This window comes from Melanaphis sacchari, unplaced genomic scaffold, assembly GCF_002803265.2.
Source record: "Melanaphis sacchari strain LSU unplaced genomic scaffold, SCAv2.0 Contig48_pilon_pilon, whole genome shotgun sequence".
NCBI classification, from domain to species: Eukaryota; Metazoa; Arthropoda; class Insecta; order Hemiptera; family Aphididae; genus Melanaphis; species Melanaphis sacchari.
In genome coordinates, this window is record NW_020271327.1 from 3,974,573 (window position 1) to 3,993,240 (window position 18,668).

Consider the following 18,668-nt stretch of genomic DNA (forward strand, 5'->3'; position numbering starts at 1 on the left):
CTAAGTTATTTATAATATGATCTTTCTACACATTATTCTACGATATTTATAAAATGTAGTTAAAGAAAAATTATATGATATTGTATTATAATAATTATTACATAATATATTATGGAATGGTTTTGCAAAAATGAGTTTAAGCTTTCTTATATATTATTTAAAGTAATAAAAATAAATTATAAAATATATTCTGAAAAATAGAGGTTGACTACTGCTTCGATTGCTACAGTTTTTCAAATTAAGTTAATTTTTGTTGAATTTAAATTTAACACATCTATTACACTGATCTACTCAATGACAAATCGTACTTCAGCTATAGTAAATTTCGCTTTTTTTTATTTTGGTTTTTCGTCAAATTAAATAGGTACTTGAATATTTATTTGTTCAATTAAAATTTTTTTTTTATTATCTAGAGGTTTTTATTTCTTTGAAGTTACCTATAAAATACATAAAGGTTTAGATCAATTGTATTATTTTTATTATTTTTTTTAATTGGGTATTATTTTAAATATGTAGTTTGCACATTGAAATTACAGTGTCCCTTTGGTGAAAAAGTCACACATTAGTATGTATTGTGGATAAAAAAAGAGTATAATAGTAATAAAAAAAAAATCCCTTGAGTAAACATTTTAAATAAACTTACTATTTACAAAATTTGTATGATGATGAAAGTCACTTATTATTAAACTTTCAAACAACTGTAAAATTTGAAATGTATACGAATTCATAAAAATATGTAAACTTATATATTATGATTACCAAGGTTTCTTTAGGCTTATTATTTAGGTAGTTTAACGTTTTTATATTATAGTACATCGTGTATATAACAATTAAATCATAAGAAAAAAACGATATTTTCATATTTTTTAATAAAATTAACTGTTATAAAATACTAAATTCAATACTGAAAATATGCGTTGTTAATCATATACATATATTTTTTTAATTGGAATATTTTAATATATATATATATATTATCCGTTGCTACATTTTATTTTATAAAGAAACTTATACTAATTATTATTTTTTTAAGATAACTATTATATTCAGTGGCATATTTACGGGGGAGGGATTTCCGGGTCTCGACCCCCCCCCCCCCCAAAGAAAAAATTGAAAATATGCCACTGATTATATTATAATTATAATTAATTACTAGTTTGTATTATATATAAATATGTATATTGATATACTTTATTCCCAATTATAAGAAATGTATGATATTGAGTGGACACTACGTTTAGACATTAAGTAAGGGAAACTTTATTAACGTTATTAAAAAAAAAAAAAAATTAAAATAATTTTAGTTACTATAACCATGGGGGTTCTTTAAATTTATTTTTTATTAAGTATATCTGGTAAATAGTAACATTAAAATGAATTACGTAAACTACTGTTCTTTAAATAAAAATATACAAATTAGTAATGAGTATGACGTGAAAAAAAAAAAATTACTATTGCGATAAACTGGCTAAAGCATTGTTGTTTAAATTATTGAACTCACGTGTATTCCATAAAAATTAATTGCGGCGAGGATCGAAAGTAAAAATTTTACGTATTCAGTCTCTTGTATTAAATTTATATAATATCATTATGATACAAAAATCTAAATTCTAAAGAGAAAATTAGAATCGTTTGAAATTCATTTTATTTATTTTGATTTAAGTACAAATATATGATTTATGCATATATTATGATCAGAGTTCAGATTTAAAGGCAATATAATAAATAAAAAAAGCATTTAATATTTGAAAAAAGGCATTTAATTTATATAAAAAAGCAATTAAAAATATGCAACAAAATCTAATATACTAACTAGTTGGTATTAAAAAAATATTCATTACCATGTACTTAGATAAGCTATCTTCAGTAAAACGTTGACGTATTAGGCTCATAATATTTTTGTACATATAGAAAATGATTTTTCTACGTCCATCAAAGTTATTAGGGTGTATTTTACATATAAATAATTATTTAAATTAAGATAACTACTTATTAAATCAGTATCACTTGTTGTTTCTCCATTCTAATTGTTAATCTATTTTAAATAATTTTAAATATAACATCGAAAATACACTGTCTTCACAGTTCATCGATTGTACCGTAGACAAAAAAAAAAAAAAAAAACAAAAATGCATTTAAAAGTAAAAAAAGACATTTATATGCAAAAAAGACAAAAACAAAAAATACATCTACTGTCTTAGATATTAAACGAAACACATATTTATGCAAAAGTTATTTTTCTATTATAATTATTAAAAAAATGCTTTTGCCTCCTAATCCGAACTCTGATTATGATTATTCGAAAAGATGCATATATCTTAATGTCATTAACAATAAATTGAACTAGCAAGTTTAATATGTAATTTACTATAAAATGTTTTTAATTCTACGCTAAATTTTTTGGTATAAAGATATATGTTAATTTAATATCAAATAATATGTGTATTTAAAAAAAAAAAAAATTCGAAAATTGGATAATTATTCAAATAAAAACAAATTATTTAAGAATTACATATAAATACAGTTATTTATTTTACATGACAAAATCAGTTTACAATAAAAATCGTATTTTAAATTAAATTTTGTTTATTTATAAAATAATTATACTATCTAAAAATCTAGTAAAGTACATTGGCTTTTGGGGGCTTAGCAAAGCACGGAAGTAAAATGGAGTTTATATTATTTATATGTATTTTTTTATATGAATGACAGTGAATTCAAACCAGAAATCGTGGTAAAAGAATGTAATAAATTATATTTATATATATATTATAATTTCTAACATATACGAGAATATATAAATAAATAAATAAATAAATAAATACGGATATTACGTATATTAAATAGATATTCAGAGGTGATGAAATTTAATGGTCACTCATACTAAGTATGGTTTTCGTAGCTTTATGTCTAGCAAAAGTGTCCTAACAATTCTAAGCCGTACATCGTTATTGTTATACAGAGATCAGTTGTGCTCACCAATAATCCATTCTCTCGGTATCTGTTATCCTTTTTGCAGGTGTTTCCAGCCTATTATTTCTAAAAGTATTTTTCATTTATATTCATCGTATCATAAAATATTCAAACAGTTCTCTTATTATTATTGTATCTGTTAGGGATATGACGGATAATATATTCATTCACAACCGATGTTTAATCATGGAATATGTCTTTAACTAATAACTATACAAAAAATGGATGAAATTGAGTTTATAATCATTAATTAATAAATTATATTTAATGTTAAAAAAAAAATAGTATTTTGAAATACGTTAAAAGGCACGGTAAATGAAAATCTTTTTTTTTTTGTGTTTAAAGAAAAAAATTATAATCATTAAGGATATTACTGTTTTTGATACGACTAAAAGTAACGGGTGGTCATAATCTTTGGTTCTGTTACAATAGAATAATTGGCCACATCGTGTATACGATAGCTAATGAAAAAGAAGACTTAAGAATTTTCAAAGATCTTGAACTAAAGCAAAGATAAATCAAGGCATGTCTGCGGGAGTCTAATTTTTTGATGTATATGTATAGAGGTATATTTGTAACAGTTTTTTATTTTATTTTGTTCTTTAGACAATGATTATGATAATAAAAATGGAAATGGAAATTAATTCTTAGGAAAAAATCTTATACTACATTCGTATAGTTTGTTTTGCTTTTCATTAAAGTATACTAGTACAATATGTTATGTTTCATTTAGGTACTTTTTTATGTTTGTAAGACGCCAAAATGGATGTAAACATGTATGATCTAAAATAAAAAGATGCATTGGTTAAATTAAAAAAAAAAAAAAATGTTAAACGTGTGCAGAAACGTATTATTGTTTGAAAGTTAGTTTGTATGTATGATTTTTACATGTACAACTAAAATTTTTAGATATAAAAGTTTCCAACAGTTTTAAAAGGTTTTGTTCAATTTTTTAAATATCTAATCAAAATTACAGTGTCTATTGTGCAGAAGAAATATAGCGCACTTAATATATTAATAGAAATTTTAAATAAATAAAATACACAAAAAGAAGTCATTTTATTAACATAAAAAACATTAATATTGTTAAAAGAAAAATTACAAAGAATATATTTTAAACCAAAATACGAAAAGAAAATTTAACATTAAACATTTATTCGTTTTAAGTGTTATATAAAAATTTTTACTTTATTGGTTCTATTTTCATTTTTGAAACAAATTTTAACAGACAGTTTTTTTTTTAATTTCATAAATGAAGAAGTCAATTTGTATGTAACTATTAAGATCAAAATATAATCAATATTTAAAAAAAAAAATAATGCAAAATATGAAATTATAATTAATATAATAGCTGTTTAAAAAATAAAACAAATTTTTTTCCTAAGAATAGTCATACTTTATTTCTATAAACTGTATTATACACTTTATTAAAAATAAAAACAAAGCAACAATGTATTAATAAAATACAAGCCTTGTTTTATGAAAATTATTATATAATTTGTTTTAAATTTAAATGTAAATCTATTATTTTTATAACTGTAAATGTAATAATAGGTTTCTTGATATTCTAATTAATTAAATATATAAATACTTAATTATAAAATAAATATTGAAAATGCTTGTATAAAAAAAATAAAAAAAAAATACCTACTTATTATTATTTGAACGTTTTTATTTTCAATATTTGAACTAAGTTTTACAATTTTTTATAAAATGATGTTGAATATTATTATTAATTTTAAAACAGCAATAATCAGTTAATTGTACACTTTTTTTTTAATATTCTATTACTATGAATGTAAAAATGTGTGTATAGTAGAGACCTATAATGAACATACATAAGTCACACCTGTATTATCGTACAATTTGTGTTTAGAAAAACTAATTTTGTATTGTTAACTTAAATATAAGGTTTAATCGACTTATATTAAACATAAAAAAAAAAAAAATAGTTATAATCATTTTAAATCATAAATACTTTCATAAAATTGCAATCATTTAAAATGTCTACTTTTTATGTATATTTCTAAAAAAAAAACGTTTATTTTCAGGACTGAGTATTGTAAGAAAAAAAATTTAAACTATAAATGACAAATTATAAAAAAAAACTGTTGAAAGGTTGACAAATATATTAATTATCATAATTTTTCTTTTACCTTGATAATATATTTTATTTAGGTTTAGAAGAATAGTAATAATCTTTTTTTTTGGGGGGGGGGTTTATTGAGCCTTTAAGGTATTTCCGTCTCACAACCAAACTTCCAAACTTTCTATCCAAGGCTTATGGAATAAATAAGAAACTTACTATGTATTACCATTTTAGTAACCAAAAACAGAAAAAAAATCATTAACCTTAATGGTTTATAATTGAAAGGTCCTATTTCTTCCAATTTAAAAATGCTCAATGCTGATATTCATACACACATCAAAATGTAATCATTTTAAAACACTGATGGTATACAAACAAGAAAGATATTTTGAGTTCTTACGTTAATATTTATATTACTTAAATTACTCTAATATTTAAATTAATAACACAAACATTGGTTCTGATAAACAAATATGTACTAAATATTTATGTTTGTAAGATACAACACATATATGAGCAGTGATTTCGATATTTCTCAACTTACAATTCTATTTTAAAATATAAATTGCAGAAATACAAATTTTTGTTTTCGATATTATTCGATATTAAACAAAAAAAAAAAAAAAATCAATTTAAAACCAAAAAAACTAGAATACAATAAAAAATCGAATAACTCGAGTTCACTCGATCTCTGTTATCCGCCATCGTCAGAAAATAAAAACGGTGAGCACAGTAATTTCGTTGCGGTGTCTAACAAAAATACATGTCACCACGATTATCAAGTCTACAAAAATAATACATACTATTACGCGATAAATTTTGTAAACGTGAAGCAAACGAACATAATTTTCACTTAATAAGCTATAAGTAAGTGTCAGATGAATAGCATATGAAAATACACACTTTATAAAAACCATATGCATACGTTTATTGTAAAATTTCTGTTAATTTTAGTTAAGAATCCGGTCCAGTGACTGACGGTTAATCAATTTTTTCTGTATTATTGTTATTATTTTTTAATTTCTAGTTAGATTTAAACTAAACAAGTGAACTAAATTTTGATTCTGAAAAAAATATAAATAAATTGAAATTTTTTTAAGCACATTTGTTGAAAATTGTTATTATTATTATTACGTATTTTAGTTGTAATCTCAACATAAATTATTAAACTTTGAACATCAGGTAGGTTAAATATTTTTAATTTAAAAAGAAAAAACCATATTTAAATTATGATAGCATACTAACATTAGCAGTGGCGTAATCAAGATATGTTTAACGTTGGTGGGAGTGAGGGGGGGGCTGATAAATTTTTACAATATCATCAAACAAAACATAACGTAAAACGTTATATATAATATATCATTAAATTAAATAATTAATTTCCAATAATTTAATAATTATAATTTATAAAATAAATTAAAAATTTTAATTTTTAACACAAAAGTTGAATAACGTCTTAATTCTAAATATTATAAAATTAATTTTTTTTTTCAAAATGCAAGCCCTGATTTTTACACATAGGTGACTTACCAAATAATAATAATAAAAAAAAAAAGCATTAGATAAAAACAGCTTAGCCTAATAACATCTTTTTATTTGGGGAGGGGGGCTGTAGCCCCCTTGTATTGGCTTTTTTTATTTTGTATTTACAATAATATTATTAAGTATCGTACTATAAAAATAAAGATTTTAATTTTATTTAAATAAAGTACTTCAAAACTGTATTTACTCGTATTTTTTCTTTAAGATATACATGAAAGTTTTTAAGTACTTCAAAATAAGTGCTTATAGAAAAAAGATAATCAAATAAAAATATACTGTAAATGTAAAACCAGTACATATTTTTTTATTATTAAAATATTGAAGGTACTTATAAAGTATAAAAGTCATAACAGTTTAAAAAAATTATTTAAGTTTTTTATTTGAAAGTTGCTTATGTTGTGATAAAATGAATTCAATACATACATATTATATATAAACATAACATGACATTTATTTTAATTTTTATCAAGTTCATGATTTATTTTGATTTTTCAATTTTTTTTAAGATTTAAATTAAAAAGCTTAAATTTTATATTTGATCAGTGATTATCTGTAATTTATTGATAAAATTACAAATTATTTTACTTTTTTATAGTATTAACAGATTACTTTGAACAATTATAAGTATATTGTGTTAGTTTAAACATAATATGTATAATACAAACAAATTTTACTTTATTTATTTGATTTTTAAATAAATTTAATTTCCATGATGTATAATTTTATTACTACATACTTTTTTTTATATATAACGAAGTTTTTATTTCATATAATATAAGATGTCATATTTATACATTAATATAATCTATTCTAAATATAACGTTTTATTTATAAAATAAATATGCAGAGCAAGATTAAAATGTAGAGACCAAATAATGAAAATGTTAACATTTATTTATCATAACATATTAATCACTATTAGAGGGGACATACTACGTCATTAATTATCTTGGATTGATGATATAAAATAAAGACTGAAGTGGGAACCATTTCAAACACGAATTTCCAGAGATTATGATAGGTAGCACCTTCACGCTAGTTAAATTTAATTTATGAGCTCTAAATATTTTTCTGCTTTTATTTAATATAAAAGTTACTCACATTCATATTGTATTAAGTCACTACGTGTATCTTTATCATTATTGTAAAGTATAAAAATGCCATCGATCGTGTCTATATGTATTTATAATTAATTACATTTTTGGAAAAGCTAACATTAATAATTAAACACAAGATGTGGTACCTAATGTGTCAAATTTTTTGGCATAAGAATCTGAAGACATTATTATTTATATTATTTATAAAAAAATAATACTAAGAAAAAAAAATAAAAACCATTTGACAGTGATTTGGTTATTTGTAATTATTTTACAGATATGCTTATACTGAGCAAAGTAAAATAATATTATATTACTTATATACGTCCAAACACCTAGCTGCGAACATTCACAAAACTGTCTAAAATATTTTTTATTATTGCACAAAATATATTGGTAATATATGCATATATATATATATATGTATAATGTATATATTATAATAAGTGGCTTAATATTTGTATTATAAACGTGCAAAAGAATCGGTCCAAAATGTAATTGTATTTTTCGGTTCGAAGTGTGGAATATATATTGAAAAATAAGAAAAACGATATTATATGGGAGCTGTATATGACTATACATTCAAGAGCTCGTATTTTAGACGTGTAGCTTTTCGATGAAAAAAAAATATACTTTTGTCCCTAGGTACTCGACTACACATAGCAAATATGCTGTGTCATTAAACATCTATTTTTATTTACATCGATGGACGATCGGGTTTAAATGTTATTTTTGATCTACAAAAATATTTGTATCAAATTTCACCATTGTATATACACATACGTATACCATTTTATATATGGATATGCAATAAATAAACCTATGATACCGTACGTATGTGGGAGGTATTTTTTTTTTTTTAAATATAATTCAACATTGATATTTACTCACTGTTTTATAATATTTTGTATTTCAGTATATTACTATCAGATTTTAAATTCGTGTTCTGTATTGTATTCATCAACTTTGAAAAAATAATATTATTATTCATGCTCAAAAAAAAATTTGTTTTAGATAATCTAGTGTTTAAAATAATATAAATTGTTAAAAAAATTTTCCAACAATAATTTGAATATTTCAAATGGCCACAAAAATATTTTTCAATAAGTTTTATATTAAATAAATCATTATATTATTATGTATGTCAATGGTTCTAGTCAATTAAAACAGTTATTATATTATTTTCTAGTTTAAATTAAAACTGATAAATAATTTATTATTTAGTATATATTTTCGTTAAAATAGATTAAGTATAAGTATTATATTTTACGCTATGAACTTAATATTGTAATCCTTCAATAAAATAATTCATAGCGTACTCAGCGGGATAACAACTAATTAAAACTTTAAATCTGTAAAAGTTATTGTATCATAAGTATAGAATTATGTAATAAAGCCTAGGTTCTAGGTTTTCGATCATATCTAAAGTATAAACTATTACACCTATTCTAGCTTCCTCCTGGAAAAATCTCATCGAAACTAATACCTATATTCAAAAAAAAATAACACATTCTCGTAAATATGGCAATCAATGAGCGTAGAAGGAATATAATAATTCACACCGTAAATTCGATTGTACTCAAATCAATTAATAATCGAGTAATTTCACATAAAATTGATGGGTAACAAAAATTATGTTTATGTTTAGGTGTTAATTTACTTCTAAAATAAGACAATAGTAATAAAAAATGCACATTTCTGTCACGCACAAAGTAGCTTTATAAATGTGTTCTCTACAATTGAAGAATTTAAATGTGTAATTTGTGTCACTAAAAGCCTATGTATAAACTTCGCTGTCTGTAACCTTTTTGAATACTTAAACTTTATTTTATTTTAACAAGTTTGAAAGTTCAACATACCTTATATCTATATTATGCCCACATGGATGCATTCAGTATAATTAATAGATTATTTTTATAGACTTTTTTTTTTAAACACCGCGTATTTCGGAATAAACAACTATTTTAATATTTTTTTCCCTAAAAAAAGGAAATGATTTAGTCACCACTTAAGCTAAAAACTAATATAAATATGGCAGATAATCGACACGGGAAAAAAAAACTTATTTGATTCACTGTTGTATACTTAAGTTATTAACTTAAATGTGAAATTTATTAATAAAATTTTGTATATTTCTTTATTTAAATATTTTTATTTTTCTTATATTCATTGTTTATTTGATTTTATTATTATTTAACATAATTATCTAAATAAGTGATCATTAGAATAAATTTAAAAATAATATTAAATTTGATTGAATAAATTGGATATTTAAGTAATATACTTTTTATTTACAATACAATATGTTTATATGATTTTTTTTTTTTTGGATGAAATCTATGCTTATTATTAAAACGTTTTAAAAAATAGAAATAGTTAAAAAATAGTTAATTATAACTTTTTTTAATGATTAAGTTTATATGATTTTGAAGAAAATTTGAAAATTAATGTATATATTTATTTACTCCTTTATTAGTGGATCACATTAAAATATAAAAAATTAATTTTTGTCCGAAAACGACTAACAAACATTTTGAAAAAAGATATAAGTACACACACACACACACACATATATATATATATAAAATAAGTTTGAAAAAAATAAAAGTTTTCTTGTTTTTAGAGTTAATAGTGTGTATAACTTGTAAGTTATGACAGGATAAAAAAAAAGTTTTATTTTACGTAAATACTTTTGTCATATATATTTTTAATCTAAATAATTTTTTTTCGTTTAAGTACTCCAGTCATTAGTTTTTCAATAAATTACCTTTGATGACTGGATAAAATATTATTTTTGAAACTAATCACAGTTGTGAATTGTGATATCAAAATTATTTTTCTACAAAATTAATTTTTAATATATGATCGATGATCACGTTTTGTGAATATTTGATAATAATCTAAGTCATGTAAAGCAAGTATAAATTTTATTCTTACTAATTTTTAGAAGACAGATGATAGTTTTTATTGATTGGAATTCGTTAGGAGATCAGAAAAAAAAAAATAATTAAACATTGTGGTACAATGTACCTGGATGGTACTAGTTAGGTGTCATTAGGTTTTGGTATAACAATATTTAAGTTTTTGTTTTTTGATACATAATCAAGTAAAAAAAAAAAAAGATACCTGTTATAATAACGATTTTGGTATTCTTAAGTTATAATAATATAATATACTGTGTACTTAAGTACAATTTAATTGTTAACTCATAATTTTTTTATAGAAACGTTACACACACATTGTATTCCGCCACTTGTTGTAGATGAAATTTACGACTTGTTCCACGCTATGAAATTAATCTAAATCAAATTATTTTCACTTGACATCATCAATCAGAATTTACTTTTATCACATATGCAATGAATACGTCATTTGTTATCTTATTGTCAGTTCCAGCATTCATTCCGTTATATGTTAACAATATGGATAGAAGTATTGTTGTACAAATATTATTCAACTACAGTATAATGTACAGCAACATTTATTTATATTATATTGTTGTTGAAATTATTATACTATGTTATAAAAGTTATATTTTAATGTTCGTTTATATTGATTGAAAAATAATTTTACAGTAGACGAATATATTGTTTTTAGTAAAGTACCAACTAACATTTTATATGCTCTTATTTATAATTTTATCTCACCAATAGGTGTAGTTATAGGTAGTTATAGGTAGTTATTATAGAATTTAATTTAAAATCATTCACTGTAGAATTATGATCAAAAATGAATATTATATGTTTTAAAATAAATAATTTTGATACTGACATTAAATTTTTTTATGCTTTATAATGTCGAGTATATAATTTATACATTTTTAATCATTTTAAAATAATAATATGTCTTTTTTAAAAACTAATAAAATGTTACAAATATTTTTATTGATATTTTACCATATTCTATTTTTAATCAAAACTTTTCAGTTTACACTTAGCGATTTATTATAAAATAAACGTTTTTTTTATGCTATACATTTTTTCTAAATTCCTCATTGTAATATGAAAAAGAAGTGTAAAGTTGGTAAAAATTATCGAAAAAATGTTTCCTACTTTTATTAAGTTCACATAAGCTAAATTAAATATGATTAAAAACCGGAAACATTTGCGAAGGTCAATGTTTGTACACGCCTAAAATAAACGTTAAATTCACACATATTACTAGAGAAACACAAATATCTAATTTTCTATTTATGTAGATTTAATAAACTTTAACAACATGGGTCAAATTAAAGCAATTGAATTCGTTTAATAACATATTTAATAACATAATGCCTTGTAATAATAATAATAGCCTTGTAACAAATGTGGTTTATACGGATATTATAAAAAATTCTTCCATGTGTTGAATATTTATTGGATTAAATAAATTAATAGAAGTTCTTATACAATATCTAACAAGGTATAATATTCTGATATGATAATATTATATTATAATTTTATTTTTTCGTTAAAAAGGCAGCTTTAAAACTTTAAAGAACTAAACTAAAACAATTTTTAGAATATAATATTAAAATAATAGCAAATTAGTAAACAAATAATTACATTAACATTATGGTTTTTAAGTAATATATATAGTTAATATACGATACAATAAAACACAGAAAACGTTTCGAAGGGCATAATATTATATATTATTGTAGATAATGTTAAATAATCAGAATTGAAAGGACATCGATTGCGCGACGTTAAGATGCTAAGATTGACTTTCAAACGATTTATTATTTGATTTGGTCGACCACAATCATCTCTGTATAATTACATATTATTATTAAAATAATGTTATGTTCACGGATTTTCACCACTGTTGTAGTAGGCTTATTATTATACTACGATAATGTTGTACTAGCTACTACAATATTGATATTATTGACGACATAAATTTAATTACTATGCCTATTTTTAAGAGATGTATAACCATTTTATAGTTAACATTTTATATTCTCCCATCGTCATCTAAATTATTGTATATTAAGTAGATTCATTCGTCTAAACATTGTAAAACTAGATATTCTGAAATCTAAAATTAATTTCAAATTGAATATTAAAAGAAATACCTACAATACTAGTCAAAAACCAAAAATACAAAATATATCCATTATTCACATATTAATTTCAATATCATTTGTATATACTATTTTCATTAGAAAATCAGAATACTTAGGTTTATTGGTATACATAGATTTAATTTTATTTAAATAAAGTTGTCGGTCCAAATAATCTAAAATTGATAAAAAAAACCTGTTTTGTTAATATTAAATTCAAATTTAACTATTAATAAATTTAATTTTTAATTTAGGCGAAAATTTTAGAAAGCTATATTACTGTATAAGACACGCATCATCAAAGCATTATTGACGATTGATATGAAAAACGAACACAAATTCACACTTTTATAACTTAAATTATGTTTTTTTCTAAAAAAAAAAAAAATATACTGGCTTATGGGGATATAATATTAGTATAAAATACAAGGTAAAAATGTTTCAATTTTCTGATTTCCTGCCCCTAAGGTTATTCATTAACATTTAAACTAAAATTTTATAACAATTAATATTTTTTATATAAATATTTAAAAATAAAAGAATGATTCACATATAATTGTATTTTTATTTTTTTTTTTTTTATTTAAACACGCGCAGTCAATTGACGATTTCCATTACCCTTAATAAGTTATGTCTTTAATTTTAAGTCGGTCAGAATCGGCATAGATTTGGTTATAATTATGTATGACAGAGATCTATTCGTTTTGCCAAAGCATTTCTTTATTGATTCGGCCGATGCTGTAATCTGGTTGATTCGACAATTATTATTAACAATGAAAACACAATTCTAGAAAGCCATGCACCGTATAATATCATTAATTACATCTACCCCGATTGGGTGTGATTTATTAGCAGCCGACACGAGTCATATTACTTCGCACGTACCAAACTGTAACCGACAATAACCCGGAAGTCCGTCGGTAGTGTGTGAATTCACCGAATAACGGGTATTATAATAAAGCAACATTATTATTATATAGGTATATCTTGAACGCGGCCTCGGGTAACGGGGGAATATGACAAAGAGGAATAATACTAGACGACTTACGGAAAGAGTTGCCGACATGAGCGCACGCATTACCGGGTTGTTTAATGAAACGTAGAGATTTCGATTTTGTTTATGTTTCATAACAAAATATTGAACACATTGTGAAATCTTTATTCACGACGTTATATGTTAGTTTTTTCCAACTTTAACAATTTAAGAATCAAAAAACCAATTTAAAAAATAAAAATAATTTATCATAAAGTTAACTATCAAAATACTCACTTTCAAAAGTACTTATTTTTATGACATAATAAAATGTGTTGAGGTACGGCACAACATATAGGCAATATAGCTACATTACTGTTCCAAAAAACAAAATATTTTAAAATGTTTATAATATTTATAATTTAATTATTGATATACTATTTCTAATTTAGAGACAAATTCTTCATTATTTTCTCATTTTACTTAGATTTTAATTACTGCATATATAATATAATACATCAATAAAATAACTATATTTAACTTATTCTTCAGATTTTTTTCAAAAATATCTGATTTAAAACTAACTTAAGAAATGGTTAATCTCTATTAAATCTTTTTGATGTTTATTAAAAACTTATAATCTAAACAACTCTTAATTGATTAGCCAAACTAATAATTGGGATAACAATGGTTAATCAATTAATTTGTTTGAATTATTTATTATTAATTCATCTAGATAAATTAAGTTTAGTAGTTTAGTACTTAACAAAAGCTGATTAAAAAAAAAAAAAAAAAAAAATATCTGCTTAATTAATACATTATCTAAAATTCTGACCACAATTTTTTTAATATATTTTATAGAATTGTATTCTGCTAATAATAATACATTCAAAATTTTAAGTCAAATATATACTATTATTATTTTTTTTTTTATATATATATATATAACTTTTATAACTATATTAGAATAATTCATTTTATTCTTTAATTAATTATTAATTTGTTATAAGTTATTTAATAATATTTTTGACCAATAAATAGTTTATGTAGATCCACTAAGTTTATCAATCTACCGACATGATCTACATGGTACAAAATTTAAGATGAATTAAAATTATTTTACAGAATATTATATCATTATACCTATAATATATCATACATTAATAATAATTATATATATTATTGATATTAAAGATTAAAGCTATAAATATTATATAGTTAATAATTATTAAGTAATTAGTTCAACAATATTATAACTATACAAAATAAATATTGTGTTTACGAAATGTTGTATTTTTATTAAATACTACGTTTTACGTAATTTCGATATCATGATTTTCATATTTACTTGTTGTAGAAAACAGAAGTTATTAAACTTTTAAAAATATAACGACTCATACTTATATTTTTAAATTTGAATTAAAAAACAATAATAATAATAATATTTTTTAAATTTTGTTATTTTCATGGAATAAGTTTTTTTTATAATTGGTTCTACGTCTAACTATATTTTTTCAAGATTATTTTAGTTATTTTTAGTGGCATGAAAATCTATGAGTAAATAAATACATTTAAATAAAATTAGTTTTAATACGTTTGGACTATTAAATTAATTTATTTAATCCATACAATTACTCAGTGCTTAGTATAATTTGCTTTTATTCATATTTCAATGACATAACAAAATGTATATTTCAATTGTCGGAATAATATGAATATATATTTTTTTAAATAGGTAATATGGTATTTATTTTACTTTTAAAATTCAAAACGTTTATTGTTTTATTTAAAATAATTGTTTAATGTTATTTATTATTTATATATCATAAACATATTATAGTATATTTGCATTCAAGTGTCTGAGCCAACTGTATAAAAAAATGAAGGGGTTGATGTTATTAATAATAGTATAATAATATTAGATTAATTGTAAAGTTTCCATTTTTTTTTTTTTTGTTTGTTTGTTTTATTTTTTTTTTTCAACGTAATTGAACATGAATTTAAAATGTACTATACAATAAATGAAAGCAATGTTGAGGCCTCATTAGGATTTAAATAATCATATACTAAATTATGTTTTAAGTAATCTACAAGTCAGTTAATTATTCAATTGATAACAAATATATTTATTATTGAGCTTCTCTAATAGAGATAATATTGTATGTATCATTGTTTATTATTCATCTTATATTTTGATGAAATCTTTTTTTTACCTGTATTTTATCAAAGATGAAATTTAAATTATATTATATTATAGGTTTTAGTGTATTCAGTATTATTATACAGCAATTCAAACCACTCTTGATATCAGCGCCAAATATTCGTACTTGCTGTGATCTTCTCTATTTTTGTACCACCTGTAACTCTGTGCTTATAAATTTGAAAACTATTATTTTGTTTTTTGTTATTTCTACTACTTGGCTATGTAATTTGGCACCAATTAAATGGTAATTAATTGTTAAATTTAAATTACATGCACTAGACAAAAATGACAAATACTAATACTTTAAGTATCATATAAAAATAAAATATGATATCATGAAACTTAAATTAATTAATATATTTGTTTACATTTTTATTTAATTTATTGATATTAAAACAATTGATATTTTAACGATATTTAACGATATTTGAACGGAATAAATGTATCCGTTTCAATATTAATTCCTCATTATTTACATTTCCGTTTGGGTTGTATAAAAAATTAAAGTAATTATAAATACATTAATTTTGTACCTTATTTTAAATATTTTTCTAAACGATCATATAACTACTGTTCACTATAAATAAAAAATATGGTTTTTAAAATAGTATTGAAATTATTAAAAAAAAAAAAAAAAATAGGAGAACTTTCTCTAGTATATAATTTATTTCAGGTTTATCTTGTTATTAAAATTTAAGATTTTCTATATTCTTTTGTTTTTCCCAGTTTACTAGTTTTTTATTCAAGTTCTGGGAATTTTTTTCTCTTGATTACCTAAATTATTATTAATTAGGTTCAATTTTTACTAAAAATCTCCCTCAAATTTATGAGATGAAATATTTTTGCTGATTTTATAATAGTGGTATCAAACATATAAAATTAATTACCATTATAAAATCAATAAATTCGTTGTTATGCTTAGAATAAAAATAATAAAAATGTTTCACTAGTGATTCATACATTTTAATTAGATAAAAATGAAGCTTTCCAACTGCAGAAATCAATTATTGTAAGTGTAGACGTTAATTTGGTCGTATGACTATGATATATACAGATTTTAGAAATCTTAGTCTTTCCTTATTTAAAATTTTGAAAAAAAAATTGTTTTTAAATACTACCTATTTTATAACACGATGAAATATGTATTTTGCATTTTATTTAATGATTTGCTCTTTACTAATATATTTTTATTTTTGTAGTGAGAGAGAACAATTCGTCTATGTGTTATAATTTTATGTTTATAAAATGTTTAAAAACTGTCGATTAATTAATTTCATGATTAGATACCCAAACAAAATAAGAATATTTTTAATAATTATGATGTACAATAATAAAATTATGAAATTGAAATTAATGGCATATTAAGTACATAATCCTAAACAATATTATATTAGTATATATACCACGATACTTATTTAATATCATATTTAACCGATTGAATATGAAATAATAAAATGATTAATATTTATTGATACCTACATACTATATTTCATATTAGATAAGTATGTCATAGTGTTATATGTAATTGTTTTATTAATTAATTGAGAATTTTAAACAATTATTTATTTATCTCATTTATTTATTGATTATTCGGTTTAGGTACTAGCTTATTTGCTTATTTATGGACTAACGTTTTAATCATCATTTATAATTTATTATACAATACTGTATAACATGATATTAAATCATCATGATCATTTGTTTAGATATCGTAAAATTGTCTTCTAATAATTATATTAAACAACGGTTTTATTAAAAAATTAAATGTTTAAAATAAAATAAACAGTAATAGCATGAGATAATATAAGTTGTGTAATTTATATTATGTAGGTACGTATATAGAAAAAAAAAACGTTTTTAACTAATAATAATAATAATAAAACTGTACAGCGTCAATCACGAGTAAAACTGCAATCGAATATATCTCGTCTACCTGTTCTCATGACTTAAATTGAATAAAAACATTAGAGGTTGACATAGAATAATGTGACTCGTGTGGTACAACCTATATGTCATTATGATAATTAAAAAAAAAGAGCCTAGTTGCTGAGTTTTATAGTTTAAGTAATTACATTCTGTTTGAAAAATGTGGTTTTTTTTTTTGTTTGTAGTTTATTATTTTAAAACTATACAATATATAATATATAAATAATTTTTTTTTTTCATTTTTATTTGAATACACCAAGCATAATAAATAAGCAATACATATTAGATTTTATTTGTCATTTTAGTAAGAATGTAATATGTTTTAGATATATCATACATTTTAATATTTATGTATTAACATAGATTTAATATAATACTATTATATAATTTACTTATTCACATGTATCTTTAGTGTATTTTGAATAATAAAAAAAGAGTTTAGAGACTTAGCTCAAAATATTATTAAATACTTATATATATTAATATTAATAAATTATCAATTGACGTTAATTAGATATTTTCTAATTTAGAATTTAAATAATATATAATATTCGAAAATTTATTAATAAATAATTAATTTAAATAATACATTCTATTAAAACCGTCTACAATGAGTGTTTTATAATAATACGTATGTAAATTATGATGTGGAAGTATTTATGTTGAATATTTAAATAATTGTAATTTTAAAAACTTTAGAGAAAAGTCATATTTGAATACAAATGGATGTGCACGGTATACACTTTAATAAACCTAGCATAGTAATAAAATACAAAGTTATTACACATATACGGTGTGATGCATTTTAATTTGGTTGTTAA

At 21.5% G+C, this 18,668-nt stretch overlaps 2 protein-coding genes across 2 annotated transcripts in view; one reads left to right on the forward strand and one right to left on the reverse strand.

The window, feature by feature from the left end:
* Nucleotides 1-18,668, forward strand: part of LOC112598504 (5-hydroxytryptamine receptor 1-like) — a 207,959-nt gene that overhangs the window by 72,193 nt on the left and 117,098 nt on the right. The gene's annotated exons all lie outside the window — the stretch shown is intronic.
* Nucleotides 1-18,668, reverse strand: part of LOC112598588 — a 51,809-nt gene that overhangs the window by 6,359 nt on the left and 26,782 nt on the right. The window lies entirely within an intron of this gene.